The sequence below is a fragment of the Larus michahellis genome, chromosome 10 (genome assembly GCF_964199755.1).
Source record: "Larus michahellis chromosome 10, bLarMic1.1, whole genome shotgun sequence".
Classification (NCBI taxonomy): domain Eukaryota; kingdom Metazoa; phylum Chordata; class Aves; order Charadriiformes; family Laridae; genus Larus; species Larus michahellis.
In genome coordinates, this window is record NC_133905.1 from 16,365,981 (window position 1) to 16,386,360 (window position 20,380).

Here is a 20,380-nt window from a genome sequence, read left to right on the forward strand (position 1 = left end):
CTTCCCATAGACCATCACCCCCCTGCCAAAGTCCCTTTCTGTGCGAGTCCTGCGCAGGTTTAAAGATAACGGCCTTTCAGACATCTCGGTGGGGGAGAGGGACTGTGTGCACAAGAACTCAAAAACACATTAATTATTAATAAATATATTTACAGGAGAACAGTTTCCCTTTAGGGGAAACATGAGTTACTCGTGCAGTTACTCAGGTTATATTGACTCAACACTGTCAAAAACCAGGATCTAATCGCTTTAATACAGGGAGCATAAACATCTATTTATTTAGCGGGGTTTATCTGCAAGGTAACCATAAAGCGCCCTGTGGATTTGGGAAGAAAGTTCACCCTCGCGTGCCGGAGATGGCCAGGTTTGACTCAGCCGCTCTCGGTGAACACCAGCGGCTGGCAGCGGGCCAGGCGTGCAGGACACCTCGGCGGCAGGGACCCCCCTGGGGACTGCGCGGAGGCTGAGGAGCTGGCACCCGGGAGAAGAGCAGCGTGCCTCCCGCCCTTGCTTGTGACACTGAGCACATCGGGAAGGCCTGGCCGGCGCAGGGCGCAGCCCCCTTGCAGAGACGAGCCCCCCGATCTGGCCACCGCACAGGGGCCACTTGGTGCCCCAGCAGAGGAAAAGCCACGGCACAGCCTCAGCCACCCTGGAGCTGCTGCTGCTGCCGCTGTGCAGCAGGTCAGAATGTCCCTCTGCTCCTACCCAGGCAGCCAGTCCTTTTTTTCTCTTTCATCTCCTTCACTCTGCCTCTAAGTGTGTTATTTGGGTCATTTTCTATATGATTGCAGGGCAGGTTGGCAGGAGACTGTAAGGTGCATTCACAAATGCGTAGCAGACACGTGTTTTGAATCCTTTTGGCCGCTCACTTTCCCCCTCAGACACCCATACTGATGAAAAATGGCTGTACTGGGTCAGAGCAGAGTCCAACTCACACCTTTTCCCCACCCTGAGAAAGGCCGCTAGCGGTTATCCGAGAGAAGAGGGTAAGAGGTAGGCGAGAGCAGAGCTGTCCCGCTTGGTCTCTACCAGCCCCGCCCAGAGCCAGCCAGGACAGGGCTTTCCCCAGAGCAGCATTTCCAAACGGAGAGGAGCCATGCACCGGGGGAACGCGAGGAGAGCTGAGGAGGAGCTGGGGAGCACTTAGACACAGAGAAATCATTCCCTGAACAAGAGCTGTTCCCTGATCACCACGCTCATCTGATGCTTTCCAGTCCTGCCTGCCACCCTGCCTTTGTCCATCGGTTGTTAGTGCCTCGTGTCATCAGGCTGGATGCATCAGCAAAGCGCTCACTGAGGCACTTCAGGGCACTCAGAAATAACAGAGGGCTTGGAAATAGACTGATTAGCAATCCTTGGTGTATTTTTGGACGAGCGCGGACCGAGTCCCTATTTTATTGTTATTAATTGGTACTGCAGGCACTGCTCATGGAGAAGGCCAGATTGTCATTACTGTTATTACTAATGATTTAGCACGCTGGGATTGTGCTAGGTGCTTAGCAGAAAGATTAAGGCAAGGTCTCTTCCCAAACGTCCTTTAATCTAAACGCACGCTCCAGTGCGGACTCAGGCTTCACTGCAAATGGCTGTAGTAGGAATCGCACCGGCGCGGCGCGCTCCGTTGCCACCCTGCTGCTGGCCTCCAGTCCTGGTCTGAGCAAGGAGGAGATGGATTTATGGGGACCAGAGGCACTTTCTGAGTAAAATCATGCTTTTTTCCCCTCAAGCCTCTTTGTTTTCAAAGATGAACCTTTCCCAGTGTAATATAGAGCATTGCTCCCTTCAGAGTATGTAATGCAGTCATAACCTTGTCTGCGGCGTGCAGCCGGCTGACGTGTTCGCTGTGAGGGATTCGCCTCCAGAGAGGAGCTGTGCAGACAGAGGTTGTGAGCATGAAAAGGTCTCCTTCTAGGTTAATGACAGATTCTGTGCTGGTGAAAGTTCACACACACAGTAATGGCAGGATTTTCCAGACCAGGAGGTTTATCACAAGGCAATAAAAAAATGTGTCTTTTGTAGCCTATGCTGGGGTTTGACCCGAGCGCTGTGGGTAGAAAGCTGAGATGCAAAGGCAGCAGGTTCCCCAGTTTCCCACAGGTCTCCTTGGTGACCTGTTGCTTTTACTTTCTTTAGAGGCTTAGAAAGGGCTCAGCACTCACTCCCCCTATAACTTCACACCCGTCAGGGCTGGAAACATGGCTAGTGAGCTCAAAGGAGTCTCCAGCTCTGCTCTGCAGGAAATGTAGCACACGCTGGGGCTGGTGGTGGGATGAAGACACAATCCCTTCAAGCCCAGCCTTGCTACACTCATGGTCTCTTGTCCATACCTGTCCCTTGTCAGCGCAGCCCCTGGGGTGCCGCAGACAGGATGGTGCAGGTGTGCACGGCAGAGTAAGTCCCTTTTTTGGCTGGATCGCGACCAGCGCCAGCCTGAGGGGGTCCTGGACAGATGATCAGACTTGATGCAACTACAGAGTAAAGGAGCATTTCATCCAGTCCTGCTCTGACCTCTGGGGAAATGGGGGCGCACAGCAGCTCTCTGAGCTTCAGAGGGGTGTCAGATAAAGGGCGTTTCAAGACCAAGCACCCTGACAGACATCCTGCAGGGACAGCACAGGCACATTTCTTGGAACAAAGAGACAGGAGGATGTGAGCCCCTGGCACCCCGGTGCACAGGCACCAGCCTCCACACCCCACTGAGGCCAGGCAGCTGCTCCCCACCAGGTCCCGAGAGCCGCAAACTCCTCAGCTTCCTGAGGCCCCGCAGCCAGCGGTGGAGCGCTGGGTCCGGGGGTGCCAGACCGCGGGTGTGGGACAGGCGGGGGCAAAGCAGCAGCGCTGACGCAGTCACTGTGGGCAGCAGTGGGTTTAGCACCATTTTGCCTGGTCTGACGGAGCAGGGGCTTGTTAAGCCCCCCAGGGCTGCAGGGCCCTGCCCGCCCACGGCATTAAGGCTCCTGCTGGCGTCCGGCAGGGCAGGGGCCAGCCGTGTCCAGCCCCCGTCAGGCCGTCGCGCAGGCCCCGCGCGTCTTGACTGCCTTCCAGCAGTGTAGGATGCAGCACTTGGCTCTGAGCAAAGGAAGCGAATGCAACATAAAGCAGAGCATCCCCTCGTGGGATTCACAGCGGGGGCCATGCTGATTGTTCAAAACAAAGCATGGCTGCGTTGGAAGCCAGCCTGGTTTTTACCCCAGGATTCACACATGAAGGCCCTAGCTGACCCAAACAGCAAAGCCCTGCAATAACAACCAGCAAGGCTGATCCTACCAGCTTTGTTCAAACATCCTCCGCCAAAGCCCAGAGGAAGTTTTTCCTTATGAAGTCAGGCAGGATCGTGCTGCACTCCTTGCAATATGCTAACTTTCCAGTGAGCAGTTGCTCAATACGTGCTTAAGTAGACAGGCCACCACTACCCGTTAACCAAAACAAATGGGAAAGGGGGAAAGCTTACAACACAACAATTGCTTTCAATTAGAGGAAATATCTATTGCCAAAATATGTCAGCGGGATTTGACAGACTACATTTTTAACTGTGTACTACTGAAGAACTGGCTGCACTAAAATGCAGCTTTAACTAAACAGGGATTTAATCCCCTTCCCTTCCTTCCCACAGTATAATCAGCACTCTGTAAATATATTATTACAGCCCACACTACCCTCGTTAATTCCAGCCAATTTGACTTACCTCAGTGGCTTCAACGTTATTCTCTCCCGTGTTCACTGGGCTCGTGGAGGCTTCAGTGTCAAGGCTCATTATGTGCTTTGAAGTGAAAGGGTTAAATGTGATTAATCATAAAATTATTGTTTGCTTTGCACATCTTAATAAAAACCTAAGCATTTTGGTTAAAATCTCATATTGATGTAAAAGGTGTAACATGTTGCACCGGGCTCTGAGTCAACTCTGTATTTGGTGTGTCCAGCTCTAAGCACCTCTGGTCTCCACCGGGCTGAACAGAGCAGACTCCAGGCAGGCTTCAGACGTGCCCTCAGCTCGGCAGGGCCTGTCGCTGGCAAACCTCTGTATGCCCCAGGTGGCACCTCCTGGCTCCATCCCGCATCCTCTGACAGGCCCCGTCCCAACCCCAGCCACCACCCACCCTGAACCAGCTCCGCAGACACTGCCGGACCCAGGGCTCCTGTGAATTCACGGGCTTCTGCCAAGGTCAGCCCCAGCTCCAAGTCACTTGTCATTGCTGTGACCCTCGGCCAGGCATGCAGCCCTTGCCAAACACAGCCCCACATGCCGTCCCGTAGCATCTGTATCCAGCTGTGGTGCTGACTCAGAGCCTCCACTCGCCTGAGCCTCAGCTGGTTTTAACCCCAGCCTCGTAACGCCAGCCAGCCCCAGCTCCAAGCTTTTTTCACTCAGCCCCTGACAGCACCATCTCCAAAACCTGCCTGAGCAGTAATTACCAGCAGCAAACCATCAGCAGACCAAGCTGGGGACTGGCACCTCTAACCCTGATGCCGCCAGGGACCCTCCTGGCTTTTACCCAGCCCCGGCCCATCGGTCCCGTCCTCCAGCACCTTCACCCCTGTGCCATCCCCGCTGGAACTCCAGCCCAGAGGTCCCTGCCAGTGACCCAACTGCGGCAGGCCCAAGCCCTACCCCTGCACCCCCCCCTACCCCCCAACCTTGCCCACGGTGTGCCTGTGCCACTTCCAGTGAAGGCAAGGCAGTGCTCGGCTGTGACGGGAAGACCCTCCCTGACCTCGCTGCGCCCCACATGTGTTGACCAGGCCCTGCAGCTCTTGTGCTGTGTCCTGGCGTTTGAGTAGAGGCGCAGGGTCAGCCTCTCCCGGTAACCTGCTAGCAGGCATTAGTTACAAATGTATGTGCACACTCCTTTTTACCAGGAAACTTGAAATGTTTTCATACCTATGCCTTGCAATGGCCTGCTATCTACAATTTCGAGATAAATCTTTGACGTGCGGCATCCAGCAGCATGTGTTTTACATTGCCTCTAATAGCTGTCTCTCATTATAATGTCACTTGTGGGGCGTCGTCTGTTGTATATTTTTGGGCATATTGTAAACAGTGTGATCTTGTTCTTGACATTTCCCTGGTGACCCCAACAGTCTTACAGGTTTACACATTTCTCGTGTGCAGTCAACACATGCATTAATCTTAGAGATAAGCCAAAAGTCACACACACACGTATATGTATAAAAAAAGACATGTGCGCACATACACATTTAAAATGTCAGCAAGTCCCACACTGGACTAGTTGTAGCATTTTGAATTTTGTAGCAGAAAAGCAGAAAAGGAGAGTTATCAGGTGGTTTCAGTTTAGCCTGCAAATGTACTGTCTATGTGCAATCTGCATGCTTCTGTGCGTGCAATGTTACAAAACCGTGCACTGATGGAAACGTTCACATGAACCTTTATGCAAGTGAAACCAGCCTTTTCCTTGGAATATCTGGATAACCCAGTAGAACAGGCACACAAAGTGTTTTACCCACCAGTGAATGTAACACTGAAACTGAGCAGAAGTAGTGGTAAAACAGAGAGGTGGAGCAACCTGCTGATACGGCTGAGGAAAGTGGAAGAGGTAATCAAAAGCCTAAATAGTTAAAATGACCTTTCAACACTCACTCATTTTTAAAATGTAAACACCATACAGTTGAAGATTGGGGTACTTTTATCACTTGAATGTCAGCTGTTCCATCTTTCTGTCTAAGCCGTAGTCTTTTTGCTATTTTCACATCCGCGTATTACGTTGTACACAGGTGTGCTGTGTATTTCAGGGGTCGTGGATGTCACAGGGGACTCCCTTTTCTCAGCCCCTTCTGCCCCACAAGGGTGGAAGGAAACACGCAAACAACACTGCCATCTTACCCGAGTCCAGTGTAAGTGCTGTAGTAGCTAACACAGGGTGCAGAGCAATAGCTTCACTGAATTCACCGGCCTGCTTAGCCCTGGAAAGGTTAGGGAAATGGCAGCAAACCTTCGCTTCATGGCATTCATCTGAAGAGAGAGCAATAATAAGCTTTAATAATAATGAGGACTAACAAGCTGCAGGCGCTGGCTCTGTGCTGAAGGTGACAGCCTGGCCTCTGAGCTCCTCTGCCTCCCGAGACAAGGTGTGCGTCAGGAGGATTTGATCGCTGGAGGCTGGGCAGAGACAATCCCAGTTCACCCATACCATTGGGTCAGATTTAGGCTGGGATTTCCCCACCTTTGACTTCCACCTCCTGCGATCAGCAGCAAAACGCTTACCCGGGGCAGGACCTGGTCTGTCTCCTCCCGCTTTGCGGGGTCACCCAGCCCCGAGCCCAGTGTTATTCCACTCCTCCTGGGCGAGTGCCTTGGCCGTCCCCACCAGCCAGGGGAGGTGACCAACGGTCTGTCAGAGGTCACGGTGGGAAAACACACATTTCACTAGGTGATTTTAGGATGTGTCATGAAATATGGGGCCTTTTTCCTCCCTGTTGGCAAGTCCTTTCAGGCCAAGTGGCTAAATATCCACCCGGAGAGCTGCTGGCATATGGGAATTAGTTGACAGGTTTGGGTCAGTTCCTGGAGGAGGGGTGTGAGTAGCACCAAAACCATCACAGCTGGCACTCATTAGGCTCTCTCCTGCAAACCACACAGAAGTGCCCAAGACAGAGCAAGCCACTGAGGTTTCTGTAACCTGGAATCTGACCTCGTAATCTTCTTATCTCCCTCTCGGTGCTCTCTGTCCTTTTGCACAGAGAAGAGCTTGTCATACAAGGGCAGGCTCCTTTAACCTACTTAATGGTACTTTTCACCTTCAGGGTCCTCTCATGCACTGGGTTTATCTTTCGATCGATGTTCTTCTTCTAAGTGATGTCTATTTAAGCCTGGGTTTAAAAAAAAAAAAAACAAACCAGCAAAACTTACTTCTGGTTTCAATCAAAACTGTCAATCAATTCCCTTGCTCATTCTAGGCTTGCTTAGCAGTGTTTAGGCTTCTCTGCGCAGCACTCACGGAAGAGTCTGGGGGCCAGTCCCGGAGTTCCTTGCACACACGGGGAGGCTTCCTATCTCACAAATGGTCCCACTAATGTTATCAAGCTATTTGCTAAGCAGTTCAATAATCAGACAGAGCGTGGCCCATAGCAAACAGTATCTTTGTTTAAGCTCATTCTTGGGACTGCCAAAAGGAAGGGCACGTTGTTCCCAGCAGATCTAACATTTCTAGGGCTTTCAGTCAGACACCCATCTCTGGCACCAATTTTCCTCAGCAAAACTAGAATGGCCCTTGTAGGGCCCTGTCCTGCACTCCTCGCTTGCATGAAACCCGCGGAGTGAGCACAGTAGCAAGAGTGGCAGGATCTGGCCTGGTGGCAGTTGACATGCAGAAGGTTGAATAAATATTAGTGGGCAAACTCGTAATTAACCCGCCAGTTGAAATATCCAGCAGATCTCATGTTTTCCTCCTGGTTGATGCAAATGGGAGTTGATTGTAAACATCTCATGCCTAAATTATACCTTAGAGAATCCAAGTAACACAGTTGGCCTTGCCTGAATTATTTCAATGAAAACAAGGCAGACAAATGAGTGTAATTGTCCAACTTCTTTCACTCGCTAGCTTTTGCCTTGCTTGGAAACTCTTGCAGCTGGACATTCGTGCAAGGTTTTGAATGTAAATGTACCTCTTGCCTCCAGATCTGGCACTATTAGCAAACCTGGTTTTCTTTCATTCTTTGTAAGACAGAAAGTGGGGAGGAGTAAAAAAAATGGGAAGAGCAAAAAAGTGGGAAGAGCTTGTTTGTGGCCTGTATTTCAAATGAACATTGCGCTCCAGCTCCCAGGCGATCATTAAGAAACTGGTGGCCAATGCTTTTGTTATTGTGCTGGGGTCTCACGCTTAATCACCTTCAGATCTAATGGCTCTGATCCCATGCAAGAGATGGGAAAAGACAGCATGTAAAAATATCTCTGTTTCCCTCTGCCACTTCACTTGTTGCATGAAACTTTGCATCTGTTTTACACTAAGACCTAATCAGAACAGCTCCTGGCTGGAGCTTTTTGCTCCAGAATCAGACAAAAAAAGCCAATGTCTGCTTCCTCCCTGAGGGGCCAGTTCTTCCCTCCTTTCATGCGCATATCCTCCATGGACACAGACTGCGGAGGCAGGGGGAGGGAAGCATCAGAAGAAGCAACCGAAGAATGAACGGATTTAGGAAATACCAAGTAACTGAGGAAGTTGGTCCCAGCACAGCTTTGGTTAGCATTACAGCTATGTAGCGCTCAGTAAAGGTGCTAGACACGGACATTGGGAATATTGCCTGCTAGCCCCAAAACAGGCTTCAGCGTGAAGTACACAGCCAGATGCCCAGGTGAGCTCTGCTGCTGCAGTACCTGATCATCCTCACCCGGAGGGTCTCAGCCATACTCTGCAGTCACCACACATGCACATACGCTGAATTTCAGCCTCCGTGTTCATGCTGCCGACAGGTGGGCTCTGCTTGCTGTAACAGCAGGTCCCTGTGCGACGCGGGAGCTGGAATTTGAAAGCATCAAATGCCTTTACGGCAGCTTCACCAGCTCATCCTCACATATGTTGTTTACCAGGATTGCAGTAAGGCTGCTGTGGAGCTGCTTGTTGCAAGGCCAGATTAGTAATTTGTTGGGAAGAGCTGAAGGGTTGGGCTGGCAGCTCAGGACCAGGAGGGGACATTTTTCTACAGCACATTCATCAGTCCTGATGTTGGCAAACGCCAACAGAGCCGCAAAACAGACAGATTGCAAGGTGGCCCTTCAGACCCCCAGCTCTGTACACACCAGGAGAGAAATGGCAGCATGTTGAAGGAGACTGTTAGAAAAAGGCATTTGTATTATCCCTTCACACTCATTGCCCCTCTCGTAGGGAGCAGTCACCTTCGCAAGATGCAACTCTACTGAAGAAAACAAATAATTATTTTAATTTCAGGAGGGCTATTTATGAGCTTAAAGCTGAACACACAATCAAACCAACATCTTCCTGATTTGAGAAAGGAAGGCATTTCAGGAGGGCATTTCATTTTTGAGCAGCATTGTATAAGACCCTTTCCACTTAGGAAAAGCAAATCTGTGTCTCCTTATCATTTCCTTTGCTGCAGATTCATTGACTAATGAATTCTTACCAGCTGTAACATTCATCTGCACACTTAAAATCAACCTAGTAAAAGTGTACTTGTCCACCATGAGTAATTCTTTTGCTGGGTGAGTAATTTGTCTCTGTGGAGGGGCTTATGTTTGGTTTATGCTTTTGCTGCTTGGGATAACATGCCGTGGGAGTCTGCCTATTTTACATAATTGTGTACTTCAACTAAGTGTCAAGGGAACTTGGAGTAAGGGGTGGGTAATTTCATTTTTATTGTTATTAATGGCAACTGAATAAATAAATACAAAATAAAGAAAAAATCAAATTATGACCTGATGCTTTGATTTTTCTCAAGATTATCCCAGTAAAGGATGCAGGAGACAATAGCTAGGCTGGGAAATTTCCTTGGCAATTTTTCAGGTGCTTCCTAAAATGTTTTCCATTAAGTGTCCCTAGAGGTCCAGTATTTGTGTGATTATCGGAAGGAAGAGGTCTTGGATTTTCTTTCCTTCCTTGGCTTCCTTCATCTAATGTCTCCTTAAGACTCTGCAACCCACATTTTTCTTTACAGAAGACAAAAAATAGAATCTCTTGTTTTCACACTCAGAGAAGAGACAAAAGAGACCTTTTGGCAAAATGTCAGATTGTGTGACTGATAACACCCCCAATCACTTCAGACTATGACTTGTGGCCATGTTAGACTCAGATGTGAAAACAAAACACATTTTATGTTGGCCACTTCGCTCCATTCTATTAAATTAGGACTAGTCATTAACTGGTGGAGAGGGAGAAACATTTCCATCAAGAACTGGGGCGGGGAGGTTGCGTCTGACATCCCCGCTCCTCCCTCCCCCAACTTTCCAGCATTTTCCCCTCCAGAGATATTGGTGTGAAACCAGCTCACATGACAAATTAAAGTGATTCATAACCCAGCTGCAGTCTCTGTTGACAAGCCCCATCGCAAAGCAATCATGCAGATTTTATGCAGCCAGAGCGCCAGGGAAGAAGCTTGGTTAGTGGCATACACCGTGCTTTCAAGAGAGGTCTGATACGACTTGGCTGAATTCATCTACAGCACGTGAAGGCCAAATGGCTGTCACTTGACAGCAGTTAATAATGTAGTTTTAAAAGGGATATTTTCCCTGCTAAATTAAATTTCCAAGACATCACCATGCATCTTCAGCCTTATCTTTTTGTCTGGATATTTTTTTTTTGGCTCTCCTATCAGTCTTTAAACACACAAACAGGGATTATACAGATAAACCCACAGTATGGTTCACTCTGACAGTGGCTTATCGATCATGGATAATTAACTTGGTGGATCCATAAACTAGACAATTCAGTGGCGATTCTCTTTTCACCACCATCAAGTCAGAAATGGCTTAGTGACCATTTCAGATGTGCCAGCCTGTCCTCTGCGGGCAGCACAGCAACCAGAGCGCAGAGACCCCTGGCACTCGAGGAGAACCTTTCAGCCTGCACAGGACAAGCGCATTACGCCTGTCTCTTCCCGCTTGCTGCTACATTACCTCCCTTCCTTCAGGAGGGCCAGGCTTTGCTACAGCTTTGTGTTTACAAGTTTATAGCACTTTGGACTGCAGGACAAACGGACATGCAGTTACCTGTAATGTCCAACCAGCTACACTGGGCAATTCACTATTTTCACAAGCACCAATCTACACACCCTGCTGAGATCACTCTGAACATGGTGCCCCAAAGCAGGGGCCAACCTGGCCTCCCCACTGTCCCTCCTGTGCCCAGATGAGGGGGCTGGAAGCCCCATTCCCCAGATGGCCCCCGGATGAGAGTTGTACCAGTTTTCAGGTGCACAGCTCTAATCCCAGGGAGCTGCAGAAGGGCCACCCCCAGCTGTGTCAGCAGGACCTCCTGTGCCACCTCATGGTGACCAGCAATGCTCTGGAAACCCTGAGTCACTTCCTCAGAGACTTTACCAGTTTCATTTCTCCAGGATGGCAGAGGCACAGATGGCTAGTACTACTGTGGTTGTCATGTTTGAAGATCCCCCAGCAAAAGAAGGGTGTCCCGGCAGCATCCCATGTTTTCACACAGCACTTACCTGCAGTTCCCAGCAGCTCTGCGGGATGCACCCAGCTCTTCCACAGCCTGCTGGCAGGCTCCACACTGCCGTGCTCTGCGCTCCTCAGAAGGCCACCTTTGCCTCTCCGTGTAGCTCTGCTCCAGAGCCAGTGCAAGGAGTTTCCCTTGATCTTGCCTGATGATGCTTCTTTGGGCTGACAGACCCAACTGTTTGGTTGTGGATCCATGTGTGCAAGCCCCCACCTCCAGCACATCCCTGAGCAGCAGCAGAGACCCAGGTCTCATAGCAGTGGACTTCTGCATTAAACAAAGGCAAGCTCTGGGTGAAGCTCTACGCAGTGTTTCTGTCTGGGGGACTCCTCCACCAGGGTCTCCTTGCCCCAGACAATCAGAGCACCAAGGTGCCCATTTCACTGTGCCAACAGAGGGCTACAGGGAAACTCTGCGCCAGACCTGACACAGCCCCCACCTCACCCTCTGCTGCCAGGTCTCCTACAAGAGAAGCAAGCACCTGCTTCAGTCTGAAGGCACACCCTCTTCTGCAAATCCCGGCTGAAATGGCAGTGCATTGTATCAGGACATACTACATTAATTACATTAATAATATTAACACACTCACACTGCATCCAGCAATCCTGGATACACAGCATTGGCTGAGTTAATGGCTCCACTTAAATCACAGTCCTGGGGGGTTGAGCCAAGTGATTGCGACCCCAGCTGAGCACCACAAAAGGTGGAAGGACACCATCAGAAGCAGCAAGGTTTTCTCCCCATGCTGAGCACTGGGGAGCAGCGAGGGCAGCCCTGGGACAGCAGAGCCCTCGCTGACAGGGCACAGCCCTGACCATGGCAGGCAGAGGCAGGCCCTGGTGACAGGCTCCATTGGCAGCCCCAGGCAAGGCAAGCAACACACCAGGTCCAGGGGCCATCCAAGAAGCCCTATCAGGAGCAGCAGACAGGACCAGAGACAAGGCTACAGCATAGGTCCAAAGCCCACCCAGGAGACAGGGCTAAAGACAAGCTGTAACATGCCATCAGTGGGCCTGTCCAGGAGATGAGGTACCTACAGTCCACTCAGAAGGACAGGCCAGAGGCAGGGCTGGAGAACAGCACACACAGCACAGTCCCAGCCAGGCCTGAGGGCCCAGCCCTGGGTTTAAATGAGCGCCTGGGCCCTGGGCAGGGTGTGGGTGGAGGCTCCAGGTGGGGCTGCTCAGGGCCGTTAAGGCCTGTTGGTGATGGCACCATCTGTACCCAGCGTGACAGGGAGCTTGGACAGGCCCTTCCTTGTCCCGTACAGCGGGCGCTGACAGAGTGAGAGGTTAGGGTTTGACCTGCTGGAGAGCAGCTCTGCAGAGAGGGACGTGGTTGTCCTGGTGGACAGCAAGTTGCCCACGAGCCAGCAATATGCTCTTGTGGCCAAGAAGGCCAATGGTTCCCTGGGGTCCATTAACAAGAGCGTGGCCAGCAGGTGGAGGGAGGTCATCCTCCCGCTCTGCTCTGCCCTGGGGAGGCCACGGCCGGAACACTGGGTCCAGTTCTGGGCTCCCCAGTTCCAGAAGGACAGGGAACTACTGGAGAGAGTCCAGCGGAGGGCTACAAAGGTGATCAGGGGAGCGGAGCATCCCTCTGATGGGGAAAGGCTGAGCGCCCTGGGGCTGTTCAGCCTGGAGAAGAGCAGACGGAGAGGGGATCTCATCAATGCTCGGCAATAGTTAAAGGGTGGGGGGCAAGAGGATGGGGCCAGACCCTTCTCAGTGGTGCTCAGCAACAGGACAGGGGGCAACGGGCACAAACTGGAACACGGGAAGTTCCATCTGAACATGAGGAAAAACTTCTTTACATTGAGAGTGCTGCACACCAGGCTCAAGAGACTCCACACACCTCAGGTGCCCCCCACCCTCAGGGGACACCTGCAGAGAGATTTATGCCTGTCCCAGAGGGCCCTGTCCCACTAGTTTGAATTGTATCCAACACAGGACACTGGTGCTCCTCCTCAGACTACAGGAGGGTCTAAAAATTGGGGAATATCTTGTCCAGACCTCAAATGGCCGTGTTGTGCCAAGTGGGTGGTGGTTGCTCTGCGAAAACCCTGAGGGAAGAGGTATTTAGAGGTATTTTCACCAATGCCTCCACTGAGGGAGAAAAGCAGCAGCAAAAATGCAGAGGGGGAAAATGAAGGATTTCAAAATAATGACCTAGGCTGATTTTGACTCCGGAGTAGATGAAGGGAATGGAACTGGGATCTGCTCCCATCAGATGGAAGCAAATTGGACTATTTCCCGGACAGATTGGCCCCAGCTGGGAAAGATAGAAAGAAGGCAAGGAAGGAAGATGGTTCAAGTCGGAGAACAGCAGCTCTGAGATACCGGGCGTTTTCAAGAAAGCCAGATTAGATATATTATCAAATCAACAGCATTAGACATGGCTGGCAGTATCGGAGGAGCCAAGAGACAGAGCTTGTCAAAGCTGATAGTAAATCAAGGTGGAAAAGCAACCAGGCTTCACATTATTTTTTTCTGAGCATGACAAAAACTGGGCTCTGCCCCCGCCTGCAGCTCGCGGGGCAGAGGGGGTGCACTGGGGGCTGGCGGTTCCTTCAAAACCTGTCCCACCTCTCCAGGAGACTTTAGGCAGTGGCTGGAGATTGGTGTGGCCCCTTGGGTGAGCGGGGACCCTGCCTATCGCCACACCAGAGGGATGTAGCAGGAGGCTCCGAGCACCAACATCAGTGCCCACCATGGAGGAGGACCACCTGGCAGCGGGCACGCTGTGAGGCCTGCAGCACCCCTGCTCCCATTCCCGCTCACATAGGAGCAGCCCAGCTTCCTGCCAGCGGCCCGGAGCACTCCAGAGTCCCGTCCCCAGACTTGGCGCCCATGCCATTGGTGACCTTGGGGATGTCATTCCACCTCCCTGTGCCTGGCTGGAGGAGGGCTGCTCTGCCAGGCTGCTTGGCAGGAGTCCCTGAAGGTTAATTAATGCATCCTTAGCCAGAGCTTCAAGCATCTGTTAGAGGCTTCCTTGGTGAAAAACTTCAGCCCTCCCCAGCTCCTCCTTCTCTGAAAGGGCAGGGGTGGATTGCCTGTATGCTGTGACAACTACCTGCACTGTCTGAAATTCTCAGGGTTTCCAGATGCTCCAGACAAAAAATCAAATATCCTGGGTGAGAGCCCACAAGCTTATATAAAAGCCATGCTGCCAGCAATAAAAGGAAACAAATGAGCACTGATTAGTGCTGGCTTGCTCATCCTAAGAAGCCCGTGGGTGGGGAGCAAGGCGTAGGGGAGCACAGGTATATCCTGAACCTTAGCCTGTGTGTCTGTGACCTGGAGGGTCACTGAAACTGCTCGTCCTGAAGGGAACAGACCAAAGCATGCCAGGAGCTGCTCCGCTGGCCTGCTGGACGGGAGCTCGCAGAGGGACCTCCTTCGGCATTTGCCAAGGACGAGCGGCGGTGGGAAAGGAAGTGAGTCAGAGCTGAAGCGTGCTAATAGAGAAGCAAAAACAGCACCTTTAAAAGCTGTGATCTGGCTTCGGACTGCGGGGATGGCCACAAGCGGCGGAAACGGGAAGTGTGGCGAGAAAAAACAGTTAGTTCCTGCTCTCCTCTGCCCCCGCTCTGCTCCCTGCCCAAAGCCCGTGCCCACGGGGTGAGACCCCTGGCACCAGCACCAGGCCTCCAGCCCCCGGGAGCAAAACTGGGGCTCGTCCAGCGGGGCCTCGAGTGCTGGGTGGGCAGTGAGCCTGGGGCCGCCCAGCCAGCCATTGGGATGTTCCTGGTCCTCAGTCTGCGCCTTGAACGTGGACGTGGCCCCGCCTGGTGTCACTGGAGTGAGGCACTTGGGGACACCAGTGCTGTGTCCCCACTCCCCCACTGGGTCCGTGAGCTGCCAGTGGCTGACGCAGTGCAGGGGGCCTCAGCAGGGCCACTGGCTCCCTGGCTATGCAGGGGCACCCTGGTCGGACCTCTTCCCACCCCGTCCCTGGTCTTGTCGTGGGGAGAACCTCAGCAACGGGAAACTCCAGCATGAAACCTTCTGGTCTGGGTGGTGCAGCCGGGAGGACCTTCACAGCCCTGGCTGGCCTTGGCTGTCCCTGGAATCTTCTGGATGCTTCTGTCTTGGGATGGGGGTGGGGGGGGCAGCATTCTCCCACCAGCTGAGCCTCACCGTCACCCTGACAAGATCTGTGGGGACGGCAGCTGCCCCGTGCACACGCTCAAAGGGAAGTCTTAAAAATAGAAGGCAGTGGAGTGTGTGCCAGCTCTGCCAGGTGCCGCAGCCGCAATAAAATCAGTGTGGGGCTCGAGCCAAGCCAGCCGGGGGGGTGTGGGCTTCACCCACACGCATTCCCCTGGGAAGCTGGCTGGCGTGAGGGGTCCTACAGCACCGCTGCATGGAGCCCGGGCTCGACGCCCCTGTGAGCCTGCTCTGAGCACCCCGAGCAGCGTCAGGGCAGGTCCCTGAGGCACATGCACCCGCTGCCTCGCTGCCTGCTGCTGCCTCCGGGCGGCAGGCACCAGTCAGCCTCGCGCCGGCAGTGGAGGAATCCAGAGGCAGAGGAAGCAAATTGAGCATAATTAAATAAGAGCTCTTTTGTAATCCAGATAGTAGCAATCTATCTGCTCTGCTGCCATTATCACTCCTGCTCACTGCTACATCTGTGTGTAAAACATGTTTAGGTTAGTCTAGCAAGAGCTATTATCTTGACCTACAAACCGTGCCTTGCCTGTGTTTCCGTATCAGACGTGGAGACGGGGTAAGTCCATCTTTCCCTCTCTTCATACGCTTTGTGCTTATCAGCCAGCACAGCAGAGAGGAAAAGCAGACGCTCCCCCCTGTATCAGCACGCCGCAGCAGCTAGCTCCAGGCCTCCCCGCAAATGCCCGTGGCAGGAACAGCTTCACCGCCACGGCACTTCGCGAGAGCCGGACATGCCAGCACCCAGCCCTGTCGCAAGCCACTGTCCCCAGAGCCACTGAGTCTCAGCCCCAGGCTCAAGCCTGTGCTCACAGGCTTTCTGCTGTGGAGCTGGGCTGTCCCCGCAGAGCCCCACTGAAGGACCTGAGTTGACTGGGGAGGGGGGCCAGACGGGACATCCCAGCTCGTCGCTTTTTGAGTCGGTGAATTCTTGTGTGGGGCTCCATGGGCAGCTCCTGACACTGTCCATGTGCCAGAGCAAAACAAAAGAGTGTCCAGGACAGCAGAGCCTCAGATTTCCCTTTGCTGATGGGGAGACGGGGAAGGACTTTTAGCAGCCCAGTTAAAAGACGTTTCCTGGTCAGCACCCTGCTTTTACCAGCCGTGTTCCCACACCGTGAGCATCCCTCTCTGCACACCGTGCCCTCCCAGTCTTGGCTGTGTCTGCACCCTGCCCTCAGTAATTAACCGCAGAAATTAACCGCACTATTAGCACTTGGCAAAGGTGCCAGCTGTAAGCAGTGCTTGGGAGGGGGGCATGACAGAAAGACGATGGGCATTTCGCTAACAGGAGAGAGTGTCTTCAGGCTGAACCTCTACAGGCTCATCTCGCCCTGGGGGAGCAGGCAGCTTGTCTCTGCCAGCTCTGCCAGCTCTGCCATGTGCCTGCGGGCCCCCTGTGGCACTGGCCCAGCTGCCACCTCCAGACCCTGGCCGCTCTGCAGCGCTGCCACTGCGGAGGTCCCTCCTTCCCTGGCCAGCGTCAGGAAATGGGGAGTTTATCAATGTGGCTGTTGTTCCTGTGATCTCTCTGTCCTGTCCCCAGAGAACCTCCAAATCTCATATGATTCCCCCCCCCACCTTTTTTTTTAAGAGGAGCCTACCCTGCACCAGAGAAAAGGCACCTTTGTGTGTGATCTCTGATGGTGGACACGCAGCCCCAGCAGAGCAGTGCTGAGGCAGGCCCCTGGGGAGCCCCAGTCAGCATGCTTCCCCTCCGCTGCTGCAGGTCAGCAAACAGGACAACATGCTGTCCAGGAGCCAGCGGAGACATCAGGCCTTGAGGACCAGCAAACGCGCGCCGCACCGCAGACAGGAACAAGGCGGGCAGCGGCAGGGTCAGCCCTGTGTGCCCAGCAGAGCCCGTCCAGCATGTCTGCGAGGGTGGAGCAAGAAGGGAGGAGCACGCCAGCAAATCTTCATAGACTCCAGCCCCACTTTGAGGAGAGGAGCGGAAAGCTCCCCATCAGACAAGTGACTAATTTTCACTGTAATCACAGACCCAGCCGTGCTCAACACACCAGAAGCAGAGCATTCAGCCTTATGTGAAAGCTGGTTTGAGACCCATCAATGAATGCCATAAACAATTATGCCTCAGAACAGCTCCCTCCAGGGCTGGGGCAACGGCGCGTTGCAGAGCCATGGCCCACGGCCATGGGGTTGCCTTCCACGCAGCCACTGGAGCTGAGCGCAGGCCAGAATGCTGCGTGGGAAAGTGCAGGAAGGAGAGGGACAGCCCAACCTGAGCAGGGAGAGGCTGTTCCTGTCGGACACAGGAGTGGATTCAAGCTGTTATAACCACTGAGTCACTTCTGCAGTGATGCCGAGCCATGGGGGAGAGGGGTCCCGCTCAAGGGGAGCAGCTCGGGGTCTTTGCTGTGCTGCTGCAGCTGCTGCCTGTGGCCCAGCGGCAGAGAGGGGAGGCTGGGCCATTTGTATGGCAGGGATCCTCCGGAGCCCCACGGCAACATCAGCAAGGTGCTTGTGTCACTGCGTGGGGTCCTGGTCTCCGTGTCACCACACATTCCCCAGCACGGGGGGATTTCCCCCGCCATTTCTGGGGGGAAACCGCCCTGACAAACCAGCCAAGGCGGCTGTGCCGGGGAACACAGCGGCTCTGCCCGCAGGCGGGGCGAGCCGGGCTGTGCCAGCGCCCAGGGCTGCTCCTCCCGGCCGTCCCCGTGCCCGCTGGGCGTCCTGCCATCGCTGATGGGACAGACGCAGCCCGGGGTGCCAGGAGGCAGCTGGGGGCCGTGCAGCCGCTGCGGGACACACCAGCCCCGGGGGCCCTGCCCTGCTCCGGCACGGCACGGCTGCCCAGGGGCTGCCGGCCCAGCGGCTGCTCCGCCCTGCTCCGCTTGGCGGGGGGACACGGCCGCGCCCCCGGGAGCGGGCGGCAGCCGCCGGACGGTGGCCCCGGGGCCCGATCCCGGCCCGGCCGCGCAGCTGCGGCGCCGCGTGGCCGCCAGGGGGCGGCAGAGACCGCGGGTGGCGGCAAGAGACCGGGCGGGGCGGGGCCGCGCGTTCCGGGGGCGGGGCCGGGGGCGCGCGGTGCCCCCTTCAGATTATTGTAAATCAGATTAGAACCATTAACATCTATTAGTTAATCCCCGGTAATTAAAACGACTCGGACGGGAGCGGCTCAGGCCGCGTCCCCGCGCCCGGCCCGCCCAGGGCCCTCGGCAGCTCCGTGCCCCGGGAGGGCCCCGCTGCGCCCCGGGGCCGGCCCCGACTTCCCGCGGAACGCGGCGCTCCCGCAGCTCGCTCTTTTCCCCGCGGGTCCCCGCAGGCTCGGGCCCAGCCGCCCCCGCACCGGCCGCTGCGGCTCGGGCTCAGCCTCTCCCGGCCGGGAGCGGGGCGGGGGGGGCGCAGGGGGCGCGGCTGCCGCCGCACAGGCTGCTCCCAGCGAGGGCGGGAAATGCAGATGGGACCGGTGCGGGAGCAGAGCTGATCCGAAATAAGCCAAAGAGTTTTCAAACGAACATTTTTGGGAGGAAAGTCACCAAAGTTCCCGAGCAGTGCGGGAGGGCGCTGTTAGACCCCCGCCGAGGACCGCAGATGCCGCAGACAGGGGAGCGGTGCGGGAGGCGCGGGGCGATGCTGTCTCCTTGAAGATGTTTTGCGCCACCGAATGGTGACTGATGCCCGTACGGTCCCTGTTCTCTTCTCAGGATCCCTCCCCGCGTAACCAGGACGGTCACTCCCCAAGCGCCCCCCTCGCCCCTCGGGGTGCCCAGCCGAGGGTGAGCCGTGCTCCCGGCGCCAGCCCCTTCCCCGGGCAAACCCAGGGCTCCCCCCGCTCAGCCCCCGCCAGCGGCCTCCCCCTGCGTGGCACTTTCAGCAAGGCCAAGGGTGACTGGGGGCTGTCTTGACCCTGCGCTTGTGTTCACGTTGAGGGGCTGGAGACACACGTGGGCGATGCGCAGCTGCGGCAGCAACACCCAAACCGGCTGGAAATGAAAAAAGTTTCCTTCAAACAATGAAACTGGAGACAGGGATGCCCTCGAGGCTGCCACGGCAGGTATCTCGTAGTTGACCTCTGCAGGATTCGAGTGCTTTTGTGTGCGTAGTGGAGGAACTTTGGAACTCCTTCAGACCCGCTGATGGCCTGGCACGTTCAACGTACAGGCTGGGCGCAGGCAGGGCTGCCGGCAAACCGGCTCCCAGGAGGGAGGCTGGAAACGCCACAGTGTCCCATCCTGCTCCCACATTTCTCCTCAGGCAGCAGTCCCTGCTGTGCCCCGTTGGGCCAGGGCTGGCACAAGGATGGTGCAAAAGCAGAGCACACCTACGCGGTGACTCTTAGTCCCAAATTCAGAGGGACCTGGCTGGGGATCCGGCTGGGAGATGAACCACTCGGCAGAGCTGGTTTGCCCAGGGATGTTCCATTTCACGGCGACTCAGGCAGCAGAGAACCTACTTCCCATTTCTGCTGAACTTCCATCAGTGCGGGAGGCTCCGCTGAGGCCAATAAACCACTGACCAGCATTGTCTTTTAAAGCAGAAAGTGAATTCAGAGCTTTTAAGCAACAACTTGAAGATGGACGTGTTGTGGTAGGGAGCTGTCTGTTTGCCCGACTTTCCACTGTCAACACATCAACGTGTTGTGATTTGACCTGGAAGAATGACGGCTCCAGTGAGGAAGATCAGCCAATTCTTCACATCCACTGTGGCAACCCAGCATAACCATACCCTTGCCACATCCCTGTGTGTCCCCACGACCTGGGTGGAGCTACCAAACCACTTCCCACAGACCAACCGAAAAGCTGAATAACAACTCCTAATCCTCTAAATGATGGGATTAAAACTGTTGACGTGGGAGTAGAGGCCACTGCTTTCACGCCCGGTCATCATGCCCCCTGTTGATCCTGAGCCACGTTCAACAACCACACGAGCCCGACCAGCACCTGTCGGGTGACTGCACCAAAGGGATGCAGAAACATTGAACTTCACAACCAGCACCCATGTCCTGTCTTGAGCCAGACAGCCCTAGCAAAAGCAGCCCCATGCACTTGCTTAATCCGTACTCTGCTGGGATTTCCATTCTGGTTGTGGGAAGACTAC